At 43.4% G+C, this 17,008-nt stretch overlaps 1 protein-coding gene across 4 annotated transcripts in view; it reads right to left on the bottom strand.

Annotated features, from left to right (window-relative positions):
- Positions 1-17,008, bottom strand: part of FAR2 (fatty acyl-CoA reductase 2) — a 241,065-nt gene that overhangs the window by 199,485 nt on the left and 24,572 nt on the right. Inside the window, exon 1 of one of the 4 annotated variants that reach the window (XM_075901403.1) lies at positions 9,502-9,656. The exons of 1 other annotated variant lie outside the window; for it this stretch is intronic. The gene's annotated coding sequence lies outside the window, so the exon portion shown is untranslated. Of the gene's footprint in view, positions 1-8,818; positions 8,968-9,064; positions 9,376-9,501; positions 9,657-17,008 lie in introns of those variants that run through there. 2 more of the 4 variants (XM_075901416.1, XM_075901406.1) reach the window with 2 other exon arrangements.

The following is a 17,008-nucleotide window of genomic DNA, read 5'->3' as shown; positions in this document are numbered from 1 at the left end:
AGAGCCAAAATTTACTCTCTACCCATTCAACAAACTACTAACCTGCAGTTATGTAACCTGGGAGCTCCAAACATGAAGACCAATTTTATTATTCAAATGATTATTTATAGATGTGCTGCTATTAAAAGCAGCTTCGCAATATGAACAAAATACATATGTAAAAAGTGGCAAACCATATCAAAAGTCAGAGGAGTACACACAGAGACACAGAACTGATTCAAAGTGAAGAGCATTCCTTACAGCTTGGTTTCTTCACAGAGCAGCTTAACTCTCCAGAGTGAGTGGGAGAAGAAGAGGGATCAGCAAACAGTAATTGGTAGCAAGACAGGCAGAAAAATTGCCACAAAAATACTTGAATGAGTGAGGGAAACACACACAGTCAGAAGAGTCTGGCTGGAGTGCAGTGAATAGGAGGAGATGGTAGTGTAGGAGTGTAACTATGTACCTCTCGGTCATGCCCACCCATATCGCCTTAGGTCTAGTTAGGGAACTTGAACAGGATATGAAGAGAGAGACATGGTCAGGCTTGATGCTGAAAGTGAAGAATGACCTCCTTTCCACTCAGTTACCTCATAAATTGCACTATTAACAGAAGAGCAGGAAATTTTGCCCACCATTAAAGGCTGCTACTCTGCTCAAACTCCTCCACTGACACTTAAGCCAGTTACACTCATTCAGCATTTCAGAAACTTGCCCATGGCTTAACTGCAAATACACTCAACTCCCCAGTGCCTTTTTGGGATTCCACTTGCTGTTCAGTGACATTTACAGGTAACATTATGCTGAAGGCTAATTTTCATTTTCAGCAGTAGCTTGTCCATGCTGAATGCTCCACGTGGCCAAGATTTTTAAGTACTGGTTAAATCAGATCCTCAGCTTTTCCATCAAGGAGAGAAATCACCCAAAAATCACCTAGCTGTCTTCCTCCTGCCTGAACTCCAGGCAAAGTTTCAACCACTGAGAATCAGCCAGATAGTCCACACTCCTCATACCCAGCCACACCTGATTCTACTCTCCTAGTTCCCTTTACTGCTCTGAGTCCAAGCGAACACTGGCTCTGCCACATAGAACACATTGTGGCTATGTCTCTGTAGCAATCACACTTAAACTCCAGAAAAACAAAACCACGAATTCAAATACAGCTGTGTCACTGCTAAGAAACAAGAGAGGAAGTGGTAATGGGCACACAGTGCTTTCCTCTCAAGTAGACTAACAACCCAAATCCATAATGCCTGAGGTCAGCCTTCCCTCTACTCAGAGTATATCCATCAAGATAGCAAGTCTGGGGGAACCTTGCATTGAAATGAGGAACAGTAACTTGTAGGCTTCAGGGTCAGTTCCAACAAGTGAACTCAGCAAAATGAAACATACCATAGCTTCCACATGCCCCAGAGACAAAGTCAGTCTTAGTTTTAGTACAAATGTATGAAAGAAAAATATTTTGGCTACAAAATAGTTGCAGGCACATTTTCTTGCTGACAACCAAATCTGAGATTTAAAGTTGTTGTTTTTTTCCTTTTAAAATATTGTGGATACATTTGAACACTGGATAAAACAACAGGGAAAGAAAGGGATCTGTATCTCTCATAGCTTTCAGCAGTGCAGGATGCTTAAGTTGCCATGGAAATTAAATATTATTTAACAGCAGAATACTTGTTTTTAAAAGGACTGTGGGTACTCTTACACATAAAGGCTAGATTCTTTCAAATTTAAGTAGTTGGCTATTATCAGCGCTGGGAAGACTCATGTTTCAGAATATTTTTTGTGATGTTACACAGTTTTAAGGCAAATTTCAGAATAACTTAAATGACACCCTACAGACTGAAGCTCTCTATTTATTCTCCTTAAATGGTACAACATAGAGAGTGACAAACTATCTTCCCTGCCTATGTGCCTTAATCCTGACCTGGGGAACTATAGCACTGAGAAATAGAAGGCTACTGAGATATGCTACAGTTTAAATGTTTACTAGTTACTACAATTAAGGTAGTTGTTGAAACTTCCACATCTTGTTCAAATGAACTTTGCACTGCTAGAGTATTAAAAGGCACACTAAACATTATTTTAATCCAATCACAAACATAGCAATTCCATTGCTTTTGGTAGAGTCCAATGTCCTCGTTTTCAGGAGTGGGAAGTCATTGTATAGTCCTGCAATAGAGCTGATCTTGTCTGAGCCCAAGAAGTCTGAAATAGGTTTGGAAGTGGCGAGTGATGCCCAATCAGAGCCTTTCAGTGGCTGTGGGAGTTCTATTGGGACTCACCCTAGTGTCCTCAGTATGAAGCTTTCATCTGACATAATGGACGGTGCTGTCGCCAGCAGATCAGGTATCTCTTGCATCAAGTTGGGTATCCCCTGATATGGTCACTCCATAGAAATACTGCTACACCTTCAAAAGCCCAGACCATTCCGGAGCCCACTTCTGCTCCCTGCATAATATGCTAATTTTTGGTACTTGTCATGAAGAACTTTGGGGGACTCATTTTTATTATGCATGGATATAATAATAATATCCTTTTAGCAGTTCTGCTCATTCCAATGGAACCTAAAAATGAGACCACTGAATTCCCTTCCATGAATAAAGGAGGCATAGTGGTAGTATGTATAGTGTTATGGCAGTTGAGAAGGATCAGTGAAATGCCAAAAAGAAGATGAGTCTATGGTTCAGAAGAGAAGTCAATCCTTCTTTAAGGGTACACTTAAACCTCTTAGCTTCTCTGTCAGCCAGCTAATGGCAAAAGTAGGTAAAGGAGATAAAATGCTGCAAGTGACAGGCAGTAAATGGGGACTACTGTCTGTGGCAACATATGGGACACTCCATAAAACTAACAGATCACACCCTAAGAGTCATGGCCCAAACTGCAATAACTCTAGGACATCTAAGGATGTGGAGGAAGGGACAGTCAGTGAGCAGGTACTTCGGGGATATGGAGAAATTCTCCAGAATCTGAATTAGCTATAGTGTCAATTTGTTACCTGGGGTCCCAAAGATTTGCCGCTGAGTTAACAGGTTCTGCAGAATTTAAATAAAGTGTTTGTCAGGATAGAGCATAAATGTCCTGGAATCTCTGGTTTAAACAAAAAAAGCACATTTATTCTGAATGAAAGCAAAGCTGAATGCGAATCATCTCAGACAAGTTGTCCCAGAGCAACCAATATGGAATAGGCAATGAGCCAATGACCTGGAGTAGATAGTCTCATGTAAAATAGAGACTTACTTTAATTTCTTCCTGAAAATGGCAAGCTGATGAAGTCTATGGAGACGCACAAGCAGATCCACAACAAAGGAAGAATGCAGACACAAAAAGGCATGACACAACAAGTTGCCAGAGTTAGAGATTTCCCCCAAATAAAACTGAAATAAAATTGAAACTGGTAATTAAATGGTTTTGTCCAAAGGGGAATATATTGGCTCCAATACTACACTGCAGAGCTCTCAGTGTCTGTGGTTCCGTGTGAATACCACAAAATCTGTCAACAAAGCAGACATCCCATTTCTCTACTGCCCACAAGTAAAAGCAGTCAGGTTGCAACTGTTCTCATAAAGGGGAAATCCAAAATGATTCTTCTGTCACGTCAAGTTTAGAAATTTGGACAGAGACAATCAATTAAGGAGTCAGGTTTCCTGTGGCAGAGTATTTATCCAGGATGATGGCCTCATTCACCGTGTGGAGATCACGGCAACCCCAATCTCTTCCTGAATGTGTTAGATAACAAAGCATCTGGGCACCTCACATCAGTTACACTGAAAAATAGTTCAATACCAAAGAATTAGGTAGCCGAGCAGAGACTGGCTTATAAAGTGCTACCAGAAACCAACAATTCAATTAAAAAACCTGGGAAATATATTGACTTGAGTCTGTATTATGTGGCTAAAAGCAGTGATTCCACCCTGTCAGAACAAATCCAGAGGTGAAATCCTGGCTCCTGTGAAATCAATGGGAGTTTTGCCAAGGACTTCAACTAAGACAAAGTTTCAACACAAGGAAAGTCAGCCTGCAAGATAAATGAAGATGCCTCCGTTCCAAATCAGGATATGGCAGCAATAAAGAAGTCAGTCAAAATATTAGTCCTACTGTAGTTTCTTTAAGGCTTGCCACAAACTGTGGAAGTGCCTCAAGTGAAATGCTTTTGAAGATTTAAAAAGACACAAACCCTCCACTCAGATTAACCTTAGATTTAAAAGTGTAGCTTGAAGCAGAATTCAGGGTAGACAATTACTGATATTCCATCCCAAAGCAGATGGAAAGAATGACTCATTTTCTCCCTTCTGCCACCGCCTGAATGCCAGAAGGGAATAGAAAATTAGAAGCTATACTCTGCTTTCTGTAAGAGACATGGGGTTACTGGTACTTCCAAGACACATGAGAAGGAGGAGAATTACATAGGTGAATATTCATACTGCACCCAACTATCTGCACCTCACTGAAATCTTGTAGCATTAGTATAAACAGCTACTGAACTTTGTTGATACAGCTCATTATAGTATAACATTAGACTGGCTCCAGGTAACTAAAACAAAGCCAGCTATTGAAGCTTCCATCTCTTGCCATGTTACCCTTTCAGTGCTTGGAAAGTAAGTCTAAACTGTTAATAAGTTATGCTAAATGGTAAACTAGCAACAAATACAACAGAGTGAGGAAGTAGGCATCTGCATGTACTTAACTACGTGCTGAAGTCCCACTGAAGTTAAATGCAATGTTGAATCAGGATCTTACCCTTACACACACTGAGGAGTACTTTATTCTGCAAGTTGTCCCATTAACTTCAAATTGGACTGCTTGAGGAGTAAACTACTTCTTAGCGTGCACAATATGAGAGAATCCAGCCATTTAAAAAAAATTTCAGGAAAAGACTATAAAGACACACATCTTATAGGCCCAGTTATTAAGCTTTTATTCTTGGCAAGAAGAAAAAACAGGAGTGAGGTGTGATCACACAACTTGTGAAGGAGTAACTTGTTACTCCCTGTGAGAAAGTAAGGAACAATCTAGCCATTTGTGACTATTCACCACTTCTATGCATGTATATTCAGGTGATTGTACATACCATTGAATCTTGTGAACAAGAGAGAATCGGTATTATGTTAAGTCTGAACAAGCCTGTAGACATTTTACAAAAATTCTTGCCAAACATTCAATATTGCACAAGTGTTTTAATAAAAACAAACTTAGTCAATAACTGCAGAAAAGGATTCTCAGTACACCTATATTTTCTCAGTAAGTTAAATTACATGTTCTAGCCATAATTTATCTTAGTTACCAGAATGTATTTCTGACTATTTACTGTGCAGAGTCCCACTTAACCATTACTGTTGATACCATGTTCTGTATAAAGACATCACCCAAGAGCTATTATCTTTTCTGAAGGGCCATCAGCAATTTGGAAGACTAGTTAAAGAATAATATATTGAAAAAAGTAGAAACAGGATAAAATGCTAACTCAGATGGTATCAGAAAAAAAATAGGAGCAATATACCTGTTTAAGCCAAAAAGAATGGGGGTGGGAGGATATAATACAAGGCAGGAGATGCCTCTGTTATAAATACTCCCAGTGGTAGCAAAATGAAAATCAATCTGTATCAGCTGTGTCTGAGGACCAGAGTTAGCACTGAAGTGAATCTCACCTTTGAGTGTAAGTTACTTTAGTGCTGTTGACAATTTTATCCATCATGCCTAAAACTTTAACTCTTTGGCTAATCAAAAACATGTGTGTCCAAATTCCAGCAGAGAACACAGTGAACAGAATAAGGAATATGCAATTGTCTCCTTGCCATTTCCGCTAAGTCCAGCAGAGCCAAATCACACACTCATGAAATGCATCATACAAAACAGATATCAATCAGCAGAGTTCTTGACTGAGTGCCTGATCCCCTTGCCCTCTACTTCCCAGCCTCACCCACTTCCTTGGTCCCAACCGACTGACTGGTTCTCTCTCACACTCCAAATAGAAAATTATCTTTCCCGTTTACTTACATGGTCATTTCCTTTTATGGATCAAAACAAACAGTCATTATAGCAAATGTACAAAAAAAGGGGACAAACAGTTTTCTGTATGGCATACAGGTGGCAGGCCCATGTGACTAGGGAGACCACACTGCCCACAAAATGCAGGAAACTGTGCTATACAGCAGGTCGAGAGACCAGTGGCCAGAGAGACAACGAGGAGCTCCTCTGTTCACTCCTGCTCTCAAACTTTGCTTCAGTGACCACTTTTGTGCCACTCTCTCACATTATCCATGCCCCTTTACTAGTTCCCCATATATCTATAGTTAACCCTTCCTTCCCCTCCCACATATTCATGTGACACTATTGCAAAAAAAAGAAAACAGGATGCTGGGATGCATTAACAGGAGTGATGTTTAACCCACACACCTAGGCTATGTCTATACTGGTGGGTTCTTGCGCCAGAAATATGCAAATGAGGCTAAGCGTGGAATATCGCTGAGCCTCATTTGCATATCTAATGAACCGCCATTTTTGCAGAAGAGGCTCTTGCACCAGAAGGAGCGTCTACACTGTCCCTTCTCATGCAAGAAAAACCCGCTTGCGCAATGCCGCTACGCTGATTATTTTCAGGAATATTGGCATTGCGCAAGAGGGTTTTTCTTGCACAAGAAGGGGCAGCGTAGACGCTACTTCTGGCACAAGAGACTCTTCCGCAAAAATGGTTGCTCAGATATGCAAATGAGGCTCAGCAATATTCCACGCTTAGCCTCATTTGCATATTTATGGCGCAAGAACCCGCCAGTGTAGACATAGCCCTAGTGTGGTTACTGAGCAATGCAAGCGATACCTAGGCCACAGCAACAATTAAGATCAAGAGATCTCTACAGCACAGGCTGGAAGCAAGCTGGCTTTTAGCTCAGAGGGCAGTGGCTCCTATACTCCGCTCCAAAGGTCCCAAGTTCAAATCTGCCTGGTGGCAGTTACACTGTGCGCTCACTGGCCAGTGTGGCCAAAAAGCCACCCAGAGCTGTGTTTAAAGGAGCATCCTGCAATCTAGACAAGCCCTAGTAGGGATTAGAGCAAGAGAGAAAATTGCAATCCAAATTGTGAGACCAAGAGCTTGCAATTCCATTATAAAAACAGGTGTCTCTCCAAGCATAAGCAAAGAACAGCAGTTGATCTTATGTATCTGAGGTTTTCTTGAATGAGTGGAATAATTCCTTTGTGTGTTAACTAGTTTTTCCACTGTGGCCTAAACACACTCTCATCTGAATATGCATATGTTAAAAGTGTGGAGTTCGCAGGGAAGGTCCTTAACTAATGGACCCCCACCCTCTCAAAAAAAATACCAAGGAAATGGCAAAGTTTCAAAAAGAGACCTTTTTCAAACCTCGCTGCTACAAAAACTAGTAACTATCTTACTAAAACTTATTACCCAGAAAATGCAGCAATGGAGAGCTATTGTGTCAATTCCGGAGACTGAACTCAATCATTAAATTATATGAGAGAGAGGATTTAGACCTGTTTTAAGTGTAAATCTCAGTACAACCTTACCGAAGAAGTCACTATGATTCTGTGATAATGAGTCCTCTCTCTATTATACAGACATACACACACAGAGAAGCAATTTCTCTGTTTAGTAAGAAAATTGCTTTAGCACTGTAGTGATAATAAACACAATGTATATTGGCTGTTAGCTGCATTTCAGACACTGTAGCCTCAGATCAAAAGAGACACAACGATATGTACCTATATGATAAATAACATGTGCTCAGCCACTTGGGTGGAGCTGGGAAATCCAGAGTGCAGACAACTGCAGTAAACTGTCTAGTCTGCAAGGGGATGTAATAACTTGTGATTCCCAATTGAAAAACTCCTAAAAACTCATGGCTTTTGTGTCAGTCTATACTTCAGGAGTTTTATTTTAAATGCCAATTTAAATGTTAGAATGGGGCATCAGAACTGGGGGAAGCTGTGTGTACACAGAAACAAAGTTTTATTCTTCATTATCAACATGTGTCCAATTTGCTCACCAAATTTTGTAGGACTATGGAACAAGGGGATGGAGCAATAACTGTCCAATTTATTATTACAAAGATATGGTCTGTATCAGGTAGCATCCTTTAAAGGCACAGAGGCAAATTCATTACTACCACCCAAAAAGTTAGCGCTTTTATAGTAATTGGTCACCATGTATCTTCAGAGTACTGTACAAAAGACAGCAAAAACCAGAGACCTCATTTCTGAAACGCCAAGGATAGTATCTGATTTAGGAAAAGTTAGGAGGAGCCTAATTTAAAATTGAGGTTGTTTGTTTTCATGTTGAAGAGCCTATGCTGTTCTTGCAACTGTCATACTTGTGATAAAATGGGAGCAGTAGTAGTGATTGTGGGGATCATAAAAATCACACCTCCTCCTCCCCTGTATTAAAAGTCTAAATAGTTAATTTCGAGCTTTGTTCTAGGCTGTTCTGTACTGACAGACAAAAAAAAAAAAGAGACTGGGGAGGGAGCAACCTACTGTTTAAAAGCCCCGAGAGCGCACATTGGATCTTCTCGCTGCACTCTAAAGTCTATTCCTCCCCAGATCAAGTCTCGAGGCTGTGAAGCAGAGCGTGCATACCTCCGCATGGCATTCCTGTCCTCGTTCAGATCCCCTCGCTTAGTGCTCCGCTCCCGCCAGGAGAAGCCCAAGTAACCATGTGCGGGAGGGAGGGGGGGGAGGCTGGGCTGGAAGCGGGTCAGCCTGGGACTGGGGAACCGAGCCGCGTGCGATGCAGACGCAGGTCCCGCCACAGCCTCCGTGTAACTAGGCTTCTGCCCCCGCCCCGCCAGTCCCCATTCCTCTCTGCCTAGCCCGCTACACTTACCCGCTGGGAAAGGCATCCGCGCCCTAGCGCTGCCAGTAGGGTCGGTCCTCCCGGCCCCCGCAGTGGCTCCGTACCCTGTGGCGCGCCTGCCCCTGCCCACAGCCGCCCCCTGCGTAAATCCGCGCACGGAGCAGCCCCTCCCTAAGCCGGGCTCGCTCACTCCGCCTCCTCCCGGCTCTGCCCGCCGCCCAGGCTCCGCTGCCGGGCTGAACCCCGCACGGTCCCCGCGCCCCAGCAGCCTGTTACCTTCCGCCGAGCAATTCCCGGCTGCGGGCGCTCCCGGGCAACTCTGGGCGCCTCCCCCTTCCAGCCGCGCGCGCCAGCTCTCCGGCCGGGAGCCCGGGTGCGGGTCCCTGCAGGGCGAGCTGCTGCCGCCACCCTTGCGCGCGCACAGCCCGGGCACGGGGCGGGAGCTGCGGGCCGGACCGGACCGCCCTGGGCTATGCTGGCGCCGGAGCCTTTGCGCGGCAGGGGCCGGGACGCCGAACTGCAATTGGCTCGCTCCCCTGGATCCCGGGAAAACGCGCTGCGGAGGCAGCCGGCCCGCACCTCGCTATGAATGAACTCCAGGCACCGCCCGCCAGCGCACCGCTGCGGCGCTCTGCCTCTCCCGCGTGCCCCCGAGCCACGCCGCAGGGAGCCCGCACGGAAACTACGGACTCTTTTGCAGTGTCTTTCCTTACCGTGAGCATGGATCTCCTCAGTCGGGCTCCGCTGCGGGCGCTGCCTGGCTTTAGGAGCCCCTGGAACTTAGGAAGCCAGGAGAGAGCAAGAGCTGCAGCTGCGCTTGCCTCGCCTTGCTGGCTTAACAGCGCCTCCCTAGCTCGCTTATCATCATCATCATCATCATCATCAACTCACTTGTTACTATTACATTCCAGCGTGAAATGAAAGGGGGCGGCGGGCAGCCAAGCTTGACAGAAAGGGAGCGGTCTGGACTCCAGTCTTCACACCAGCCAACGAGACGCCGTTAGGGCTAAGTGGGAAATTAGCTTTCTCTACATTGATCCTGAGGAACAGGCACAGAAAGCGCTACCCATTGTAACCCAAGCAAAAGGCTGGTTCAAGGCCTGTTTCCTCTGGACCCCTTCCTCCATTCATCTGACAAGTGGGTTGTGTCCACCAAAACTCATGATACTATCTTTTTTTGTTAGTCTCTAAGTGGCTGCAGGACCATTCCTTGTTTTAAAAGTTTTTTATTGGCCTTGTGGTTTTGGCTTTTTTGGGGCCCTGATACTAGGGGCTCTTTACACATCTGACAGTTCTTGGTTGTTGGGTTTTTTAAAGATAATGTAGACATTTGCTAAGAGGAGCATTGTATCTAATTCTTATATAAAGAAAGAAAATTAAGTATTAGATCCACTAAGCTTTCACACAAACATATTAGAACTAGCCAATTAGCTCGTCATAAGACAGGATTTTCAGGTCTCTCCTCCACGTAGGTCTTCTCTCCTGAGCTTCCACGCTCTCTCTCTCTCTCTCTCTCTCCCCCTCCTACTACTACCTCCCCCCTCTCTCTCTCTCTCAGCTCTCCTCCTCCTCCCGCCTCTCTCTTTCTCCTCTCCTGCCTCTCAGTCAGGGAAGCGAAGGGGGCGGGGCGGTGACGTTCACACCCAGGGGCCGGGGCCTGGAGCTGCTGTCACACCGCACGTCACCACTCCACTCCCCTTCACTTCCCACCGTGGCACTCGGCTGACTTCTGCGCCGCTCAGACGGGCCACCGAGGGGGAGCAAGTGGCGCAAATGGCCATTTGGGCCACGCACTCCCCATGCAGCACGGGCCGCCCAGAGGGAACAGCCAGCTTTTCAGGCAACAGCGCCCCCCCCCCAGAGAGAACAGCCAGCATTTCAGGCAACAGCCCCCCCTCCCCCAGGGAACAGCAAGCATTTCAGCGTTACAGACTCAGACACTGGGCTACTATATATATGGTATCTTATGTCAAGTCACTTAGGCTATGTCTAGACTGCAAGCCTCTTTCAAAAGATGCTTTTTCAAAAGAATCTTTTCAAAAAGCTTCTTTCAAAAAAGAGTGTCTAGGCTACAATCAGTACCTTCGAAAAAGCAAGCTGCTTTTTCGAAAGAGAGCACCCAGGCAGTCTAGATGCTCTTTCAAAAAAGCCCCTTTTGCATTACATAGCGTCTTTTTTTCGAAAGAGCACTTTTGAAAAAAGGCATTATTCCTCATAAAACAAGGTTTTCCGCAGTCGAAAAAACTGCTGCGTTCTTTTGATTTACTTTAGACAGAACGCAGCTGCAGTCTAGACGCAGGTAAAGATTTTTCGAAAAAAGGCCACTTTTTTTGAAAAATCTCTGTAGTCTAGACATACCCTTTGGGTACATCTACATAGCTTAAGTCAAAATAGCTTATTTCTGCTTTTGGCGCTGTCTACACAGCAGGATGTCTGAGAGAGAGCACTCTTCCTCCGATTTCCCTTACTCCTCATACAATGAGAGTTACAAGAGTCAAATTAAGAAGTCCTCCAGCTCACCATTCTTTTGACATTATGTTGAAATAACTGCTTGTAGTATAGATGCGGACTCTATTATTTAGGAGTGTGTATATGTACCCTTAAGGGTTTAAAATTATAGGCTGCGTCTAGACTGGCATGATTTTGCAGAAATACTTTTAACGGAAAAGTTTTTCCTTTAAAAGTATTTCCGCAAAAGCGCGTCTAGATTGGCACGGATGCTTTTGCGCAAAAGCATCTGTGGCCAGTCTAGATGCAATTTTGCGCAAGAAAACCCCGATCGCCATTTTAGCCATCGGGGCTTTTTTGCGCAAAACAGTTCTTCCCTGTCTACACTGGCCCTCTTGCGCAAGTATTCTTGCGCAAGAGGGCTTTTTCCCCGAGCGGGAGCGTGAAAGTATTTGCGCAAGAAGCACTGATTTTGTTACAAAGTCAGTGCTCTTGCGCAAATTCAAGCGGCCAGTGTAGACAGCTGGTAAGTTTGGACTGCAGGGCCTGGAGGGATGACTCCTCATCCCAGAGCTCCAGGAGGGCCTGTATCTCAGCCCCTGACCAGGATGGAGCCCGTCATTTGGTGCCCCTGGGTGGGTCCTGGGGTGGCTTCCTGGAAGGCCGGGGGACCTCGGGAACCTTGTGGCTCTGCCATTGCTGCTTGATGGTGTGGCAGGGAGATCAGCACAGTCACTGTGCTGCTGTGAGGCCAGCTTCCTGACACAATGCCACAGGTGCCTGCAGCTTTAAGCCATGGCTGAAGACAGGAACTATAGAGCTGTGATTAGTGTAGATGGATTGTCCACCAGGGCACGTGTGGTTTTTCTTGGAGTCCTCTTTTTTCAAAAGAACTGCCTCTTCCACGTCCACACGCCTTTTTTCAAAAGAGTTCTTTAGAAAAAGGCATTATTTCTCATAATTTATCAATTTTGAAATAAGCCCTGCATTCTTTCGAAAGAATGCAATTGCAGTGTGGACGCAGGTGACTTTTTTTTTTTTAAAAGGGCAGTTTTTAAAAATAAAACCCAATATAGTCTAGACATACCCTTAATGGTTTATAATCATCAGCCCTTTCTCAGCTTTATCCCCTGCCTCTATTTGTAAACAAAATACTGACTCATTGCTTCTGGTAGCAGGATCTCTCTTCTGCAGAATTCACATACCACAGTGATGTTGTGCTGTAGTGTTAAGAGCTCCATTTGGAATGACACCTCCTATACAAAACTTGGGGGGGGGGGACTCCTCACCCTCCCCAAATGGTACACTTGTTTCTTTCCCACTGGTCCTATTCCACCTATTTAAGGTACTATAGGTAGATAAGGAGGGGAAAACCCTACTTACTGAGGCTTTGCCAAGGATGTTAGTTGTCCCATTTTAGTTGCAGCACAAGCTTTGCCCTTGATATCCAAGAAAATTCTTCAGTCCAATATGTGGGCTAAACAGCAACAATTATACTGTGCTACACACCTTCAATGTTCCATATAAATATCAATTAAGCTTCTCATTAACTTTGTGAGGCAATATTAATTGAATCATTTAACTTTAAGTTACTGATGGTGAAACAGGTACAGAGAGGTAAGGAGGCTACCTATGGCTGCAAAGGCAGTCAGTGTCACAGCTGGGATTAGAACCCTGAGACTTGGCTGCAGACAGAAGTGTCATAACAGTATAAATCAATATTTTAAAATAAGAAAATACCAATAAATAGAATTTTCAATACAAAACCAATTATTATTACTATTTCTAATTTAAATGTCCACAAGTGTGTCAGGCACCATGCAGTCAAATAAAGCAATCCATACAGTCTCCTCTCCAAAAGGGTTACACTCTAGGGCTGTACATTTGCAAACATGTTCAAAGAGATCATTGATGCTAACCACTGTTAGTAGTAGTTTATAGTACCACACACAATGCTCTCTGCACTTTGTAGCCTGATCTAGATTCCCAGTTGTCACTTTCAGGGTTGACACTGGTTCTTGTCCCAAGATCAGATACAGTTAGATTCTTATTAAAATTATTCTGTGGTTGGGAACCCCTTTGTGCACAGGTGCAACACTCACAACATAGGAACTCTTTTATATTTGTATATAACAAATAAATAATGTATTAATATATTTAGCAAAATCACACACACTCTAATGCAACAAGGCAGATATAGAGAAAAAGGAAAATATATCTGAACATCCATAGCAGGAGCCCTTTCTGAAGTCTGAGGTCACATTTGCATGCACCAGCCCAATCTTTTGGAAATTTCCCAGTAACTAATCCACACTGAGAAAATCCAAAGGCATCAACTATTCACTATTCTTAGGCACTATGTGGCCCAACCTTAGGCATTACCTGTCCTTGACAAACTGAATGCTTCAAACTTTCTTCATATGGAGATTAAATCAATGAGAAAATTTACAATGTTTTCTTCCAATAAATTTATCTGAGCTCTATATAAAAAGCTAAGAAAAAAAATCAAAGCTATACACTCTATCCCAAATTCTAATCATGAGGTGGGCATGCATATAGAGGAATAGTGAATTAGGTGATCACACATCTCACTGAAATGTTCTGACTTTTTTGTTTCACAACTGTGATTTGTTTAAAATTTAGTTCTTTTTTTAAAAAGGAGGTAAAAATATCAACCAAATGTATATATTTTGATTCAAAAAAATTTGTGTTCAAATTTTTTATCTTGATGAGGAAAAAATTCATTGTTGTCTCTAACCAAACCACTTGCAGCCCCTCCCAGCGTGATATCACCCACAAACTTTATATGTGCATTCTTTATGGCATTATCAAAGTCATTAATGAATATATTGAATGAAACCAGTCCCAAAACTGATCCCTGTGTAATCCCTATCATTATTCCTTCCCAGGGTGACTTCAAATCACCTGTAACTACTCTCTGGGAATGGTTTCCATCTAGTTATGTACCCACCTTATAGTAGCTCCATCTAGGTTGTATTTCCCTGATTTGTTAATGGCAGCCTATTTCCTAAGCCTTATGAGGGCACTTCCTTGAGCTATTATCTCTCTGTTGGCTTACTTTCTATTTATAACAATCTCTTTTTGTGGGCACATTTTGCACTACAATGCCAGCATATATTGATTGTATCCCTTTGGTATATATGGTCATGCCAATTTTCTTCCACAATTTGATCTGAGGAAGTGGGTCTGGCCCACGAAATCTTATCACCTAATAAACCATCTTGTTAGTCTTTAAAGTGCTTCATAGTGCTGTCTTTTGTTTCAGCATATAAATGAGATTGGCTCACTCATCTTCATCCTTCCTTGCAAACGGCAGCCATCCTCTCCACTAAACTGAAGCAAGGAAGTTCTCAAGCCCAATGAGGATTTCCACTCTGTATGGAGTAAGTCTGGTTTTTCTCTTATGCCATTTCAGCTGCCTGTCTGTATCCAGCTGGGCATCAATTAAATGTGCGGCTCCTGGGTTTCTGGACTGGTACAGGGGTAAGCCAGTGAAACCAGACACTACAGGTCCTGTGACAATTCCAATGGGGTTCCTCTGCCCTTCCGTTTGGCATGTAGCTGAGGCCTACCCAGCTCTAACTGGTGATTAGCTTCCTGCAACAAATCTTTACAGCTATAGCAAAATTTGCAGCACTGTGAGGGCCACCTCACCCAGGCTATGTCTATGCTACAGTGATCTATCAGAAAAATTGCGCTCTGCAATTTGCGTACCTTTTTCCGATAGTTTTTTCAGAAGAGGCTTTTCTGAAATTTGGCCCCTTCTACACTGGGCCAAATTTCGGAAAAATCCTCCTCTATCAGAAGAGCCCTTCTTCCCTGTGGAAAGGGGAAGACAAGGATTCTGAAATAGCGCGTCTGCTCTTCTGCCAAAAAAAAAAAAAAAAAAAAAAAGGCGGAAGGGTAGGCGCGTTCCCTGGACATGGCAGAGTTTTCAAAAACCCCATAGTGTAGACATAGCCCCAGGTTAGCTGCCAGAAATTTTTCCCTATCTGCTTCTTCCTAGTCATTTGGGAGATGTAGGGTGGACGCTCTCTCGCAGGGCCTCCTGGATCCTGACAGCCCTCCAATGGGCCTCCCTGATGACAGCCTGCAACAAGTGCAGCCGGGCTGATGGCAATGACCGCATGAGATGCACCAGCATGCCCAGGGGCAGCTCTGGCTCCATGTGGCTGAGTGCTATGATGTCCTGAGTTCGGGCACTCAGGGCACTCCAAGACAGGACTGCTTTGCTGTCCCTCATCGAGGTAGACAAGCAAGCGGGGAAGCCTGAGAACTGCCTGTCTGGGGTGGGGGTAGGATCTCTTTAAGCACGGAGCTCAGTTAGCCTCAGTCAACAGCCCCACACACTAAGTCCTAACCTGATGCCCTGCCAGCACTGGTTCCAGCCAGCCTTAACTTTGGTTCAGGGTTCACTCAGTGTGGAAGCGTTATTTCAAAATAGTTTTTGTGTATAGATGCGTTATTTCGAATTAGCTTAATTCAAATTAACTATTTCAAATTAAGTTAACTCGAATTAACGCTGTAGTGTAGACATACCTATAGGCATGTCAAGAATTTGTGATACGGACTCTAAACAAAAATTTGGATTGTCTCAAAATATAGCAGATGTATCATATTTTGTGACCTATAAAAACATTATTCAAGAGATGTTAATATAGTTCCAGCTATGATCAGGGACATTTTTAGGAACATGTTCTCATACATTTGCAAAATAGGGGCCACGTCAATCATGAAAAACAATCCCTTTACTCTCGTCATGAGCAGTCATTTGACTGATTGAGATTTCAAGATGATCTGAAAGTGACACTTTAGTTGAATTTATTCTCGGTAAATATTACATCCCAGACACAAGCAATGTGTCTTTTCACAAGTGTCTGCACTCAGAAACTCTTTCCAGTTCTAGATATTGCTGACTAACTTATTTTCATGTGAGCTATGCATGAGAACTAGTGTCTGTTTATTATATCTGCTTACCCCTCAGTTGAATTCATAGTGCCAGATCCTGAGCTGGTGTTAAAGGGCTTTAACTCCGTTAAAGTCAATGGAGCTATGACGATTTACTCCAGCTAAAAAATTAGCCCATAGGAGTAATGTTCTAAGAGACTCTTCTAAGCTGTACATGAGCTCAAGTACACTTGTGTCCACTTGAACACCCAAGACCACAAAAGTCAGATCTTTCAAAATAAAAGATCCCCAGAGGAGTGGTAACTAAGCCACATTATAGCTGTGACGAGTAGAATTTTCAATGACTACTTGTAGTTTTGAGTGCATATTTTTGGTTTGAGAAAATGAAGACAAAGTTTTAGAATGAAATGCTCTTCTCAGCCTTAATCATAACAAGTCTGATAATGTTCAAAGCAAAATGACATCTAAATGCAGTGTTCTTCAAAAATTCTAACAAGGCCTGAGCAGCATGGGGTTAATAGCCTATAATGAAAGTGGCACTTTGATTTCGGAAAGCATTAGGGTGTTTTTACTAAAAAGCACTGTAATCCATTGTCTGTGAGGCTAAATGGAAATGACACTTGTTGCGTTCTTTGGCAGTTAGGGTAGAAAAGAGAGAAAAAGGAACAGATCTGAAATTGCAGTGATCAGGGAAATTCAGTTGCTTGTTTTAATGAAATAGCATTTACCCCAACTTCCTGTGGGTGCCAAACAAAACAGTCATTCAACTCTACAGAAAATGATTCTGCATAAGCATTCCTGTGCCATGTAGAAATGCCATTAAGAAGTGGAGGGAAGAACCCA

The sequence above is a fragment of the Pelodiscus sinensis genome, chromosome 1 (genome assembly GCF_049634645.1).
Source record: "Pelodiscus sinensis isolate JC-2024 chromosome 1, ASM4963464v1, whole genome shotgun sequence".
NCBI classification, from domain to species: Eukaryota; Metazoa; Chordata; order Testudines; family Trionychidae; genus Pelodiscus; species Pelodiscus sinensis.
The sequence above is the reverse complement of the archived record's forward strand: the minus strand, read 5'-3'. Positions and strand labels throughout refer to the sequence as shown.